Genomic DNA, 11,165 nt, shown 5'->3' with positions numbered 1-11,165 from the left:
TCATTTTATGGCAGGTTACATCACATGATTTTATGTACCCTGCTGGTAACATCACTTTGCATTATACATTTAAAGAAATACCACTTCTTTCACGTAGAGTAGAAGACAGTAATCAACTGACAAGTATTCTCCTGCTATCCATGCGAAGAAGCCAAGTATCAAATCTAATACTTTCCACCCCCAACAAATAATTTTCTGTAAACGCTTGTGCATGACAGAATGCCAGCAGATAGTGAGTATTTCACAGCTGGTGACTCTCTTATTGTTTAACTGTGATGTCTGCATCTTATCACACTGTGCAAATTATTTAGCAACTGCCATATTATTTATAGGTATGAATTGCACAAATTAATCTCATAAATAATTCATTTTTTTGCTCTGAATTAACATTCTGTCACAGTTAAAAATCTAATTTTTTGGAAGCAGTATCAATTGCTATGGGCATGTTGTGATTTTTCAAGCCAGTGGATTTTGAAAAGCAAGTTGCAGTGAAAAGAATGAGAATGGTTTTTCCCTTTAACTTTACACACCACTAGGAAGAAGCTTTCAGATGGTGAAAAGTACTGCCATGGTCTTTAAGAAAAGTTATGTCATGTTCAGGCATTTACAGAAAGAGGAAAAACATTGGATTTCTTCCTAGCAGTATGCCAGTCTGTCATGACGTGACACCAATTTGTAAACAAAAACTAACTTGAATGAGTAATGATCCATTTATATAACTGAAACAAAAAAAAGAATATAATTCATTTTCTTTCCCCAGTAAGACATGAGAATGTCATTGTGGACCTAACAGAAAGACAGTCGCAAGTTTGTTTGCTAGTAGACTCCTAGGGAGCTGAACACAAAAATCCAATAAATAATTAGCTCTCCTGTGACAGGCTTCTGAATTACTGTGATACATTAATTGGACAAAATTAGCATGAATTAAGGCAAATAAGTATAACATGTAATTTATTACTTACTAAGCACGGTGCTGCAGTGGAAGCCTCAGATTTCCCTTAAGATTGCTTTAACAGCTATAATGCATTCCTTAATTTACTCTGTGGAAAATCAATTTTTTCAGAGTTCATTAAGCACCAATATGTTACAATGCAAATCCCTAGAGCACAGAACTACAATACGTTATGCAAATTCATACCAGTGTGTTACCAATATGTAAATAGCAATAATACTATTGTCAGCCTTCTATTGATAGACATGCTGAAAAGGATAATGCTTAAAACTTCTTCAACTCTTTTGACTTGTTTCTGATATTAATCACTACTCCTTTTAAATGCCATTCCTTAGGAGAGCTATTACTTTAAAAAATATTTTTCACTTACGTTTCATTAATGAGAGTACTCTGAAGTCTTTGCAAAAAAAAAAGTGGCAGATAAAGCTTTCTAACATGTTCATAAGCATCATGCCTTCCACAATGAGAACTCAATATTTTTAGTAGGTGCATAAATGGACAATGCTGACTGATAGTTATGACAGATATATACAATAAGATAAATGAAAGAGAAGGCATTTCTAAACTATGAGCTCTATAAATACATAAATCTAAAGCTTTTCCTTCCCTTGTTTTTAGCATGAAAAATGAAAGTAAAATCACATATAGTATTCATCCCAACTCTTGAACTTTAACCCAGCGGTAGCTAAGTACCACACAGATGCTCTCTAACCCATCCCCTCCACTGATCACAATGGCATATGGTCTGAAATATCTCTTTGCCTTGTTTGGGTCACCTGTCCCAGCTGGGTCCCCTTCCAGATTCTTGTGCCCCTCAGCCTCCTTACTAATGGGGTATGTGAGAAGCAGATAAGTCTTTGATTTAGTGTAAACCCTGCTTAGCAGCAACTAAAACATCAGCGTCTTATCAACATTATTCTCATTCTAAATCCAAAACACAGCACTGTACCAGCTACTAGGAAGCAAATTAAATCTATCCCAGCTGAAACCAGGACACCAGACAGTCAAATGTGAGCCACTGGCATTAAGAAAATGAAGTCCCAGATTGTTCGATATTCAACTAATCATATGACAGACTCCAAAGCTATCACAATAATGGCCTCCGGAGCTCTTTGGGGAGACAGATGTCACCAGTGGAAAGATGATTTCCATGTCTTGGCACTCTGAAATTGTCAAACTGAGGGAGGGAAAAGGAGAGTAGGATTCTGCTAGTGAGGAAGCATCCTTTGTGGAAGGAGGAGCCATGTCTCACTCCTGTCATTTTCCCTTTTATCAGATTTGTTTTGAATAAAATCTTTTCTGCCTAAATCTCACTCTGAGAAGCAAGGAATGGCTTTGTAATAAACGATAAATGCCTGCATTTAAGTCCACAATTTGGCCCTGATCTGTAACAATAAGGGCCAGGTCAGAAGATTTGGCTTGCGGGGTTTGGATCTGTGAAGGCAGGAGGGGTTTTTGAGTATATAAAACTGATCATTGGAGTTCTGCTGAGACTGGTAGAAGAAAAAGACATTTGGTCATGATCTTCTCAGCCTCAGATGAATCAGCAATTGATAAAACGATTGGGCCTGTAACTACTTTAGAATTTAGCCCACAGAAACTTGTTTGAAAAGTTTTTTGTGGTTGTCTAGGTCTAATGAACCATAAAAGGTTTGTTAGGACCTTCTTGTTTATGAAAATAACAAAGTGAGGCTTGTATGTAATTTTGTTTACTATCATGTTTGTAGTGTTTCTTACTAAAATATAGGAAATACTGTTCTAGAGGTAAATATTACTGTGTAAAAAAATGTCCACTAATACACAGTTATATATTCAGGACTTTCCTCAGTCCAGCATTTGATATACTGTGATTATGGCACCTCATGCCTTGCAACTATAATCAGATGACTGATCCTCTCCACATGCCCATCCATTGAAGAGCACTACTGTATTCTTCAGAAGACAGGTAAAGCAAAACCAACGTATTCTTGATGTTTTCAGTGTGTATCTACTCTGGAACCATTTTTAAAATAAATATGTATTTGAACCTGAGCATATATTAGAGATGAACTCAGTCTGCAAATTGAGATTTGCTTCAGGCTTAAATCTCACCCCTTGACATGCTCAGCCATTAAACATATTTCTGTGCTAGTACCTGATGCTATAGTTGTGTGCCAGTGGAAAATGGATCCCTCCGGAACTGCATCGGGTACTCGCAGACTGTGACGCTTTGAGGATAGAAGGGCTATGGAGTAATTGGAAAATATTTACCTTTTGTTTATGTTAATGACAACTTTAAATAAGGAACAGGTAGCAATATCTGGCTCCATCTATGCAGGGATTTTATATACAACAGACATTCTATATTTGTGCTTTCACAATTCCTGTAATTACTGAAAATAGTATTATATATGTTCTAGTAAAAAAACACTCTTCAAATAGCTCTATGTACCAAAGTAGGCGGGTTTTTTGAATTCAGATTAGTGGATTTGTATTTCCTCTGGATGATTAAATAGCATGCTTAAAGGTAGTCCCTCAGAGAACCTTAAAGAATCTGGAATGGGTATGAAAAGTGAAAAAACTGTGGAAATTCTGTTATCCTTAGTGTCCATGTAAACTGAGTAGCACAAAACACGTGCAGAGAAATATTGTTATCCATATATATAAATATACATATATATAAATTTCACTTTCTTTTAAACTGAGATGGAGTACAATACTGTGAGACAATTTCAAAAGAAGCCTGATGAAGTAAAATCTGTGGTTAATAAAAAATACAAGAAAGATAGTTTTTTCTGATCTGAAAAAATATGGGGGTTTAGTTGTGTTGTTTTTTTCTTTTAAACAAGAACCCGCTAAATGCACAGGGCACATGTTTACAGACAGCATGCAAAAGAGCGGCAGCCAGCAGTGTTTGCTGGTTCCAAGTCAGACCAAGTTACAGTTTCAGAAGTGTGAGAGTTTAAACCTCTGAGGGTTTCTCTTGCCTTGCTGCTGTTCTTCACCACTCGTTTCAAGTCTCCCGGAGGCCTGTCCTGACTCACTAACATGTGCTGAGGAGTAGAGCACTAATGTTTGTGACATCTTCTGATTGGGTTTAGAAGTTCATTTTAACACATTGCATAGGGGCAGCAGTGGCTCAAAAATAATGTGTGTCAAGGATTATTACTGCTGTACTGACTATGAATCTGTGCAAAGTCTTCCACATTTTACTTACAATGCCCCAATTAATGCTAGAAATATTTCTGTCAAAACCAGTTCTCAGATGTCACAGTGTTTTTCTATTCTGTTCATTCCTAACTACCTCCATATTCTTGTCTAGAGTTGAGAGTGAAGGCATTTTTTTGCCTTACTGTTATTTATCATTTGAAAATGATAATTAAAAAAATGTACAGATATCATACTGAAATTTTATCTAATTTTATACAATTTAAAATGTTTTAATTACTAAATACTGTGAATTTATAAAGCAATCAAAATAATTTTTTTTCAGAGGAATTTGTCCCTAACTCTAGGCATATGTCAGGTGCTGGTTTCTATCATCACTTATGACTTAATATTCAAAAATAGTCAGGTTGACTAATTTTCTAATCATATACATTTCTTTCTGTCATCTTCCATCTTGCAGAATATTGAAAGCTACTAGAATGGACATTATCTCTTCTGTCTTTATCCATGGTACGTCTCATAAATTTTTAAAAATGTTACAAATGGTTAGGCAGTAGGCTCTACCTATCCATCCACAGGTGGACTACACTTACCTGCACCAATCCCTTTAACTTCAAGACATTTTCTCTTTTGATTACATAATGGCTCAGCCTGGAAAGAAAAGTTAGAGAGAATCTTCTCATTAGCTTCTTTCGTTCTTGCAGTTAGCTCTAGTTGATCATTGGGCATGGCATTTTGGGGAATCAAATCTCCTTAAGCTGAGAAGTAGCTGGAATGCAGATATCACCTCTCTGAGTGCTCTGGCCATTAAGATATTTTGCAAAAAGCCATTCATCAGGTCTGGGGCTGGAGCCTCAAAGCAGAACACCTGAACTTTTGTGAGGGGCCAAAGTTCAGCCACCTGATCCTGACCAACCCTAGCCAACCCTGGGTTTTTTTGATCTCTCTTCTGAGCAGTTTCACTCTGTTGATTGTAGAGCATTTTGGTACCAGGGTAATACATTCTGGATCTCTTGAGTGAGGTCACTTGCCTACCTGCTTTTTTTAGCTCTTTAAGTGCTAATGTAATGTCTTAACATTAAATCATTGCCATCTGGATTAATCAAGCTCTTATTGGTTATAGCAGGTGTGTCAAGAAACTGCCAAAATACCAAAATACTTCCTTTTCATGTAATACTCATTTGCCCCTTCTCTTGTTGAGCCCAGGTATTTAATAACTAGCTACAATGATAGGAAATTTGACAGAACTATGCCGGGAATTTACCCAGCGTATGGCTTCATGTGGAAATGAAAAGAGGAGTACGGGGTGAAGCACCCTTAATGGCTGTAGAAGGTCTGATTCTTTTTTGCTCCCTGTTGGAATTACAGGCCATTATTTTCCTGCTTTCTTTTAGCATTGAGAGAATAGTGACACATGCCTGAATTTATCCCTTAACTTTCAATCACATTCTCTCCAAGTGTAACAATTCCCTTCTGATCTTTGTTGTTACTAAAATTCCTATATGTGTCTGTCCTTATGTGTGCCTTATGGTCCCTCACTTAAACTGCATTGCTAAAAGCTGCTTGCAAATATATGTTTGTGTTAAGAGATAAATGTCACCTGCATTCTTCTCAACAAAGTGAAAATCACTGAGATATAAGGCAAACAATTCAAATGTTACTGAACAATGGGGAAGTTGGCTACCCACAGGTATGGCAGGGTAATTACCTATCTGCTCACAATCTGTCCACAGCTGGAAATTGAGTTAATTTTATTTACTCTTTCAAAGAAAAATTGAAACCCCAAGAATAGACTGTCATAAACTTGTCCAAAAAAATTAAAGTTAAGACTCTGTTTCAGAGTCCTCTGTTTTTATTATGCAGTATACTGCTCTGCATCTCATTAGGTCAGGACCACTTACATTTGCAAGAGAAATAACCTGTGTACAGAGGCATCTACCTGATCTCTGGAACTTTTCTTTTAAGAGCTCCACTTAAAGATATTTTAATTGAGCTAAATAGGTGGAATAAAAAGAATAAAGATATCTTGTATTGGTAGTTGTTTTTAGGAAAATGATTGTCTGGTAGTCTTGGGGAGAAATTTTTTTTTTGTTTGTTTCATTCTTTGAGAATATTTCTGGTTCCTCATTGTAGATGTCAAGTGCCATTTGATTCATTCTAAGGTAATCTGCTTGGCTTCAATAATAGGAGTCTTCTGACAGAAGAAGATATATTGTCCCAGATACTGTAATGCATTGGCAGTAGTTAGAATACCCAAATTGCCTCTCCTTTTTTGTTCCAGTTATCTGTCTTTTCTACCATTGCACAATGAAAAGACGCATCCAACGAGCTAAGCAAAATGAAAGGTTGTTCTTCATATTACTCTGTTGCTCTAGTACTTGTGCTTGCCATGCAAGTGATATTCCTTAAGCTCCCTTGGATTCCATCCTCCAATATTTTTATCATGCCCTTAGGCCTATGTAATGCTGCTTCTATTCAGCTATTATTATCAACATATATTTGGTCATTTTACCTGTTTTACTGATGAATTCAGCCTTCATGGCACAGTTTACCATTGTTATGGACTACTTTTGGCTTGGCAAAGCATTAGCATCTCTGTATTTACAGTGAGATACTTACAAGAAATCTCTATGTGGAGAAGAAGCTGAAAGTTGTTTTTGCAAAAGGCTAATGCTTAAACTTTATGTAGTTAGTTAGAGCTCTGCAAAAAATTGGTATTGTTTTAATTTGCAGATGATTTTTAAAGAAGAAAGAAAGATGCAAAATATTGTGCAATCACATCCAAACATTTTAAATCTGTAAGACACACACACACACATGGACATGCTTGGCTTTTAACTTTGTTGCTTAACTGTTAATCATTACCAGGAATGTTTTGTTTCTGAATAAATTTCATTCTGTCACTTGTTCCTCCTGCTCTGGCCAATCTTATTTTGGCACCCATCCCCATTTGTAACTAATATTTCCTTTTGCCTGCTTGCCCTTCCTGGAGGCTGATATGCAGACGGTGGCAAGATCTAAGGGGGTAGGGAGAATGTTATCTGCTCAACACTATCAATCTCTTTACTCTAGTCTTTCAGGTCTTGTTCCCCTTGTTTCTATTTATTTCCTTTGAGTATTTCAAAAGTATGATTGTGCTTATGTTCCTTCTCTTGGATTGTAAATAATTTTGAGCAAGTATTTGTGGGTTTGGTGCTCTGTATTCCATTTATCCATTTTAGGTAAAACTCTAACATAGAAAATATCTCTAAGGCTTCCAACAAGGTTTGCAAGTTCTAAATGTCGGTTGCTTTCATTCCCTTTTTTTTTTTTTTTTTTTTTTTTTTTTTTTTTTTTTTTTTTTTAAATGGGACATTTCTGTTCCAAATAGACTGTCATTACAGAAGTAACTTTAATGCTTCATAAAGCGCAAATCCTCCTCTTTGACTTCTCTGCATGGTATCCAATATCAAACGTTTCCTTTCTTGTACTTTTGTCCCCAAAAGGTCTTTAAGAATGAGACCTGTCTGGATCCCACATGAATTTCTCTTTTTCAACATCTAGAGTTGGTTAATAAGTCAAGTCTTTCTTTTGTGACTACTGTTTATTTGCTCCCATATATTCTATATATTGATGGGAACCTCAATATAATTCAGGCTGTGCAGCATCTGATTGTAACAGATTGGTTTTCACTCCCAGAAAGCAGCACATCAAAGCAGACACAGATCAATAATACTCTCACCTTCCTATCTGGATAGTGTTGCAGGTTTCTGTTCAACCACCATAAGAAAATGCCTACAAAAATCCAGATAGTGATCACTAAGTAGCAAATACAGAATCAAACAACTGGCACAGTACCTCGTACATGAAGCATCACTTGAAGAGCAAGTTGTTGGTTCTTAGTAAAAGAAACTTGAAGTGTGTATCTTTAAGAGCCTTTTTTTCCCCCCCACTTTTCATTTCTTCCCTTTTACTTGGGCTCCTTCACATGGTGCTATTCTCCCTTTTTATACTGTAGCTCTGATAGCGAATGCTTCCAGTCCCATCTAGTCATCACAGGATGCAAACATTAAATGAAAACTTTTTCAATTAAATTTTACATTGGTTCATCAGCCAGAAGTGGGAAATATTTAGGTGAATGTGAGTAGTGGGTATCTGGATGGCAATTAGTGTCAACTTCCAATACCCTGAGGCAGGGACTCAAATATTTCACCTGTGGAGGAGGGGGTCAGGGCTTTTTCATCCATTCTTTTCTTTGCCTTTTAATTCCCTAACTCCCATAATCTGGCAATGTATTATGCAGTGCAGACCAGGAAGGTGGGCTGCAGTAAATGCTGCTTTATGGATCAAGCAGTAGGAAGTGCTATACTCTTCCCCCCAGAGACTGAAAGCTTTACATCAATCAGCATACTGACAATGACTGCTTTTGAACTTACCTGTAGTATAGCAGTGTGGAAAATCATTATCCAGCATTCAATTTTTTAAAGAGCACACATAATTTGAACACTGAAGCACCATACGGCCATTTTGTCTGACTCTGAGCACCTTTTTGATTGATCGCCTCTCTCTGTGCCACAAGGAGGAGACAGGATGTATTCTCTACCTTTTGCGTATGGTGTCCAAATAATCTCACCTACTGTAATGAAGTGTGAGGAAATTTATGCCATCAACACCGGTGTAAATTTAAATACAGCACAAAATGTTCCAATTCTTGTTAGGCATGAAATTTGGAGTGAATTTGAGTATTCTGTACCACACAAACTCAGTGGGTGGCAAATACTAAATGCTGTGCTGTGGTATAAATTTAAACCTTAATTTTGTTTTGCTGTGAATTATGTGATGGGATATGGTCTTGAGAATGATGCAAGGGTACAAATATGGAACCTAGGACATTATTTAGGAGCTTTTGCAATACATATTTAGTTGCAGATCCAAGAATGTGCTCTGTCTGTGTCTGAACTCATTTCACTGCAGGATCAAGACTGTCATAAATAGGATCAATAGCATAGAGAGCTCTGTTTAGTTTTGGATTTTTCATTTGAAATAACTACTGCATGGACTAAAAATAATGGCAAGAATCCAAAGGCAATTACACACTGTTCTGATGAGGGAAAATCCATCTTCAGTCTTCATGGAAAGTAGGCAGCTTCATCTTCTTTGAAAAACAGATTATTTCACATACACTCTCTAGAACAGACTCTCTCTTGCTAGTCACTGGATCTGTATTCTAGATAATGGGGGTGCTGGGTGTAATCACTCTTGGTCCTTATCCAGACCAAGAGGAAAAAAAAGTTCTTAATTTCATATCTTCTTTTCAGAAGTAGTAATTTAATTTCCTCTTCTCTTTGGTCTATATTGTTCAATTTCTCTACATTTCCCTAGTTAATTCAGTACTCAGGTCATGCAAAGTTTGACTCTTTATTGGTGGACTTGAATATGAACAGAGAAGAAATGCTAATGCTTACAATTGAAAAATTAAAGACAACGTGGAAGCATTTTTCTTTATCAATGTCATTTATTTTTGTGGTTGGAGTTAATGTTTTTTTTTTCCAAAAATCTCACTCTCATGAAAGTCCAGGACTATACCATCTTAGTATTTTATGTAGCTCTGAGCTAAAGAGGTACATTAAACAAGCCATTATTTCTGAAACAAATTTTCTAGTGGCAAAACTTCTACTGGCAAGTCTTCTAGTGGTCTGCATTGTTCTTTGAACTTCACCTAGGCAACTGTTCAGATCAAACTGCAAAGCCTACCTCATTACAGATACTTGCTCCACTCACCCCGTAATTATTTCTTGGTTCCACTAGAAACAGGAAGACCGAGGGAAAAAACTGAAAAGAAAGGAAAGAAAGGTTGAAATATTTCAGGGCAGTGAGCTGTGAACAATTTGTATCTTAGAAGGTATTTTTTGTAAAGTTTTGCATTCAATCCGACAGAAGTAAGCTTCATAGGCTAAGATTTCCCCAGTTCAGAAAAGGCTCCTGGAAGAACTTGTTCCATATAGTCCAGCAAGCACCCCTAGGGGTCTACTACTCAGTGACCCTTCTTTTGACTGAGGAAACCTGGAAATTGCTATTTTGCAGTTGTCTGTCAACACTGTTTTGTGTTTCAGCCAGAAGGCATCATCCCAGAGTGACAATAGACTTTGTCTATTTGAAGTCCTCTTCTTTTGTCTTCTTTGAAGGCTGTGGCAGCACTCTGCCTAAGCATTGCAAGATTTTGCATTCCCAAAGTCCGTGAGCATTACTGAGTTTCAACTGTCTTTATTGCATTAGATCAAAACTGTGATCAAATGTAAAGTGCCAGAAAATATCAGATATGTTTTCTACATGCTATAGAAGACTCCTGGTTGACATGTAAAAGTTAGGTCTTACCTCTTTCTGTTCTCATGGTAATGCTTTTACCTCAGAGTTGAATGTGTGCATAGCTGCATCAGTATGTCTCATCCTCTGTCTTAACCTAATAGAATAATGACAATGGTTTTAGTTAGTGTTTTTCACTTTGTACTCAGTAATGCTGAGAGATAAAATAACAGAAATTTGTTAACAAACACCTTTCTGTAAAATGTCAGACATGATTCTTCCCACCTCATTTTGCTGGGAAGAATACCAACTTTTTCCAAGGCATTTGTATTCCGTGTGTTGTTCTGTGGCTTAATATTGTTTGGCTTCATTTGAATGTGTGAGCACTGAAGATTTAGGAAACAGAAGCAAGACTATTCTGCCTTCAACCTTCTTTCTTTTTAGTATATGAAGCAGGACATCTAATTGTTTCTTGAATGACCTCCAAGCTCTTTGTGGAATGAGATTGTTGTCTTCTGTATACAGAAGAGCATCCACACTCTATTCATTTATTGTAAGTTAATTATAGGATGCATGTAATAATTTGGAGACAGTCAATGAATTTGCTTCTCATGCAAGTCATCACAAGACTCTGGGAAATAGATGCACATGTTCATTTATTGTAAAATTCTCAGATTAATTATTTTACCTGATATCTGTACTTGTAAACTGCCAGCTGAAGCTGAGGATGACAATGAGCCATGGATGACGTATATTAGGTATGGTCTACCACTCTATTGAAGGC

The 11,165-nt window shown here is 36.7% G+C and overlaps 1 long non-coding RNA gene across 1 annotated transcript; it reads right to left on the bottom strand.

Moving 5' to 3' along the window:
* Positions 1-986: 986 nt before the first annotated feature.
* LOC120751387 (uncharacterized) lies at positions 987-4,743 on the bottom strand. The gene is made up of 3 exons (XR_005700419.1): positions 4,693-4,743; positions 3,087-3,176; positions 987-1,040 (listed from the first exon to the last, which is right to left on the bottom strand). It is a non-coding gene; the product is annotated as an uncharacterized LOC120751387 (long non-coding RNA).
* Positions 4,744-11,165: the final 6,422 nt, after the last annotated feature.

Source organism: Hirundo rustica, chromosome 4 (genome assembly GCF_015227805.2).
Source record: "Hirundo rustica isolate bHirRus1 chromosome 4, bHirRus1.pri.v3, whole genome shotgun sequence".
Classification (NCBI taxonomy): domain Eukaryota; kingdom Metazoa; phylum Chordata; class Aves; order Passeriformes; family Hirundinidae; genus Hirundo; species Hirundo rustica.
The sequence above is the reverse complement of the archived record's forward strand: the minus strand, read 5'-3'. Positions and strand labels throughout refer to the sequence as shown.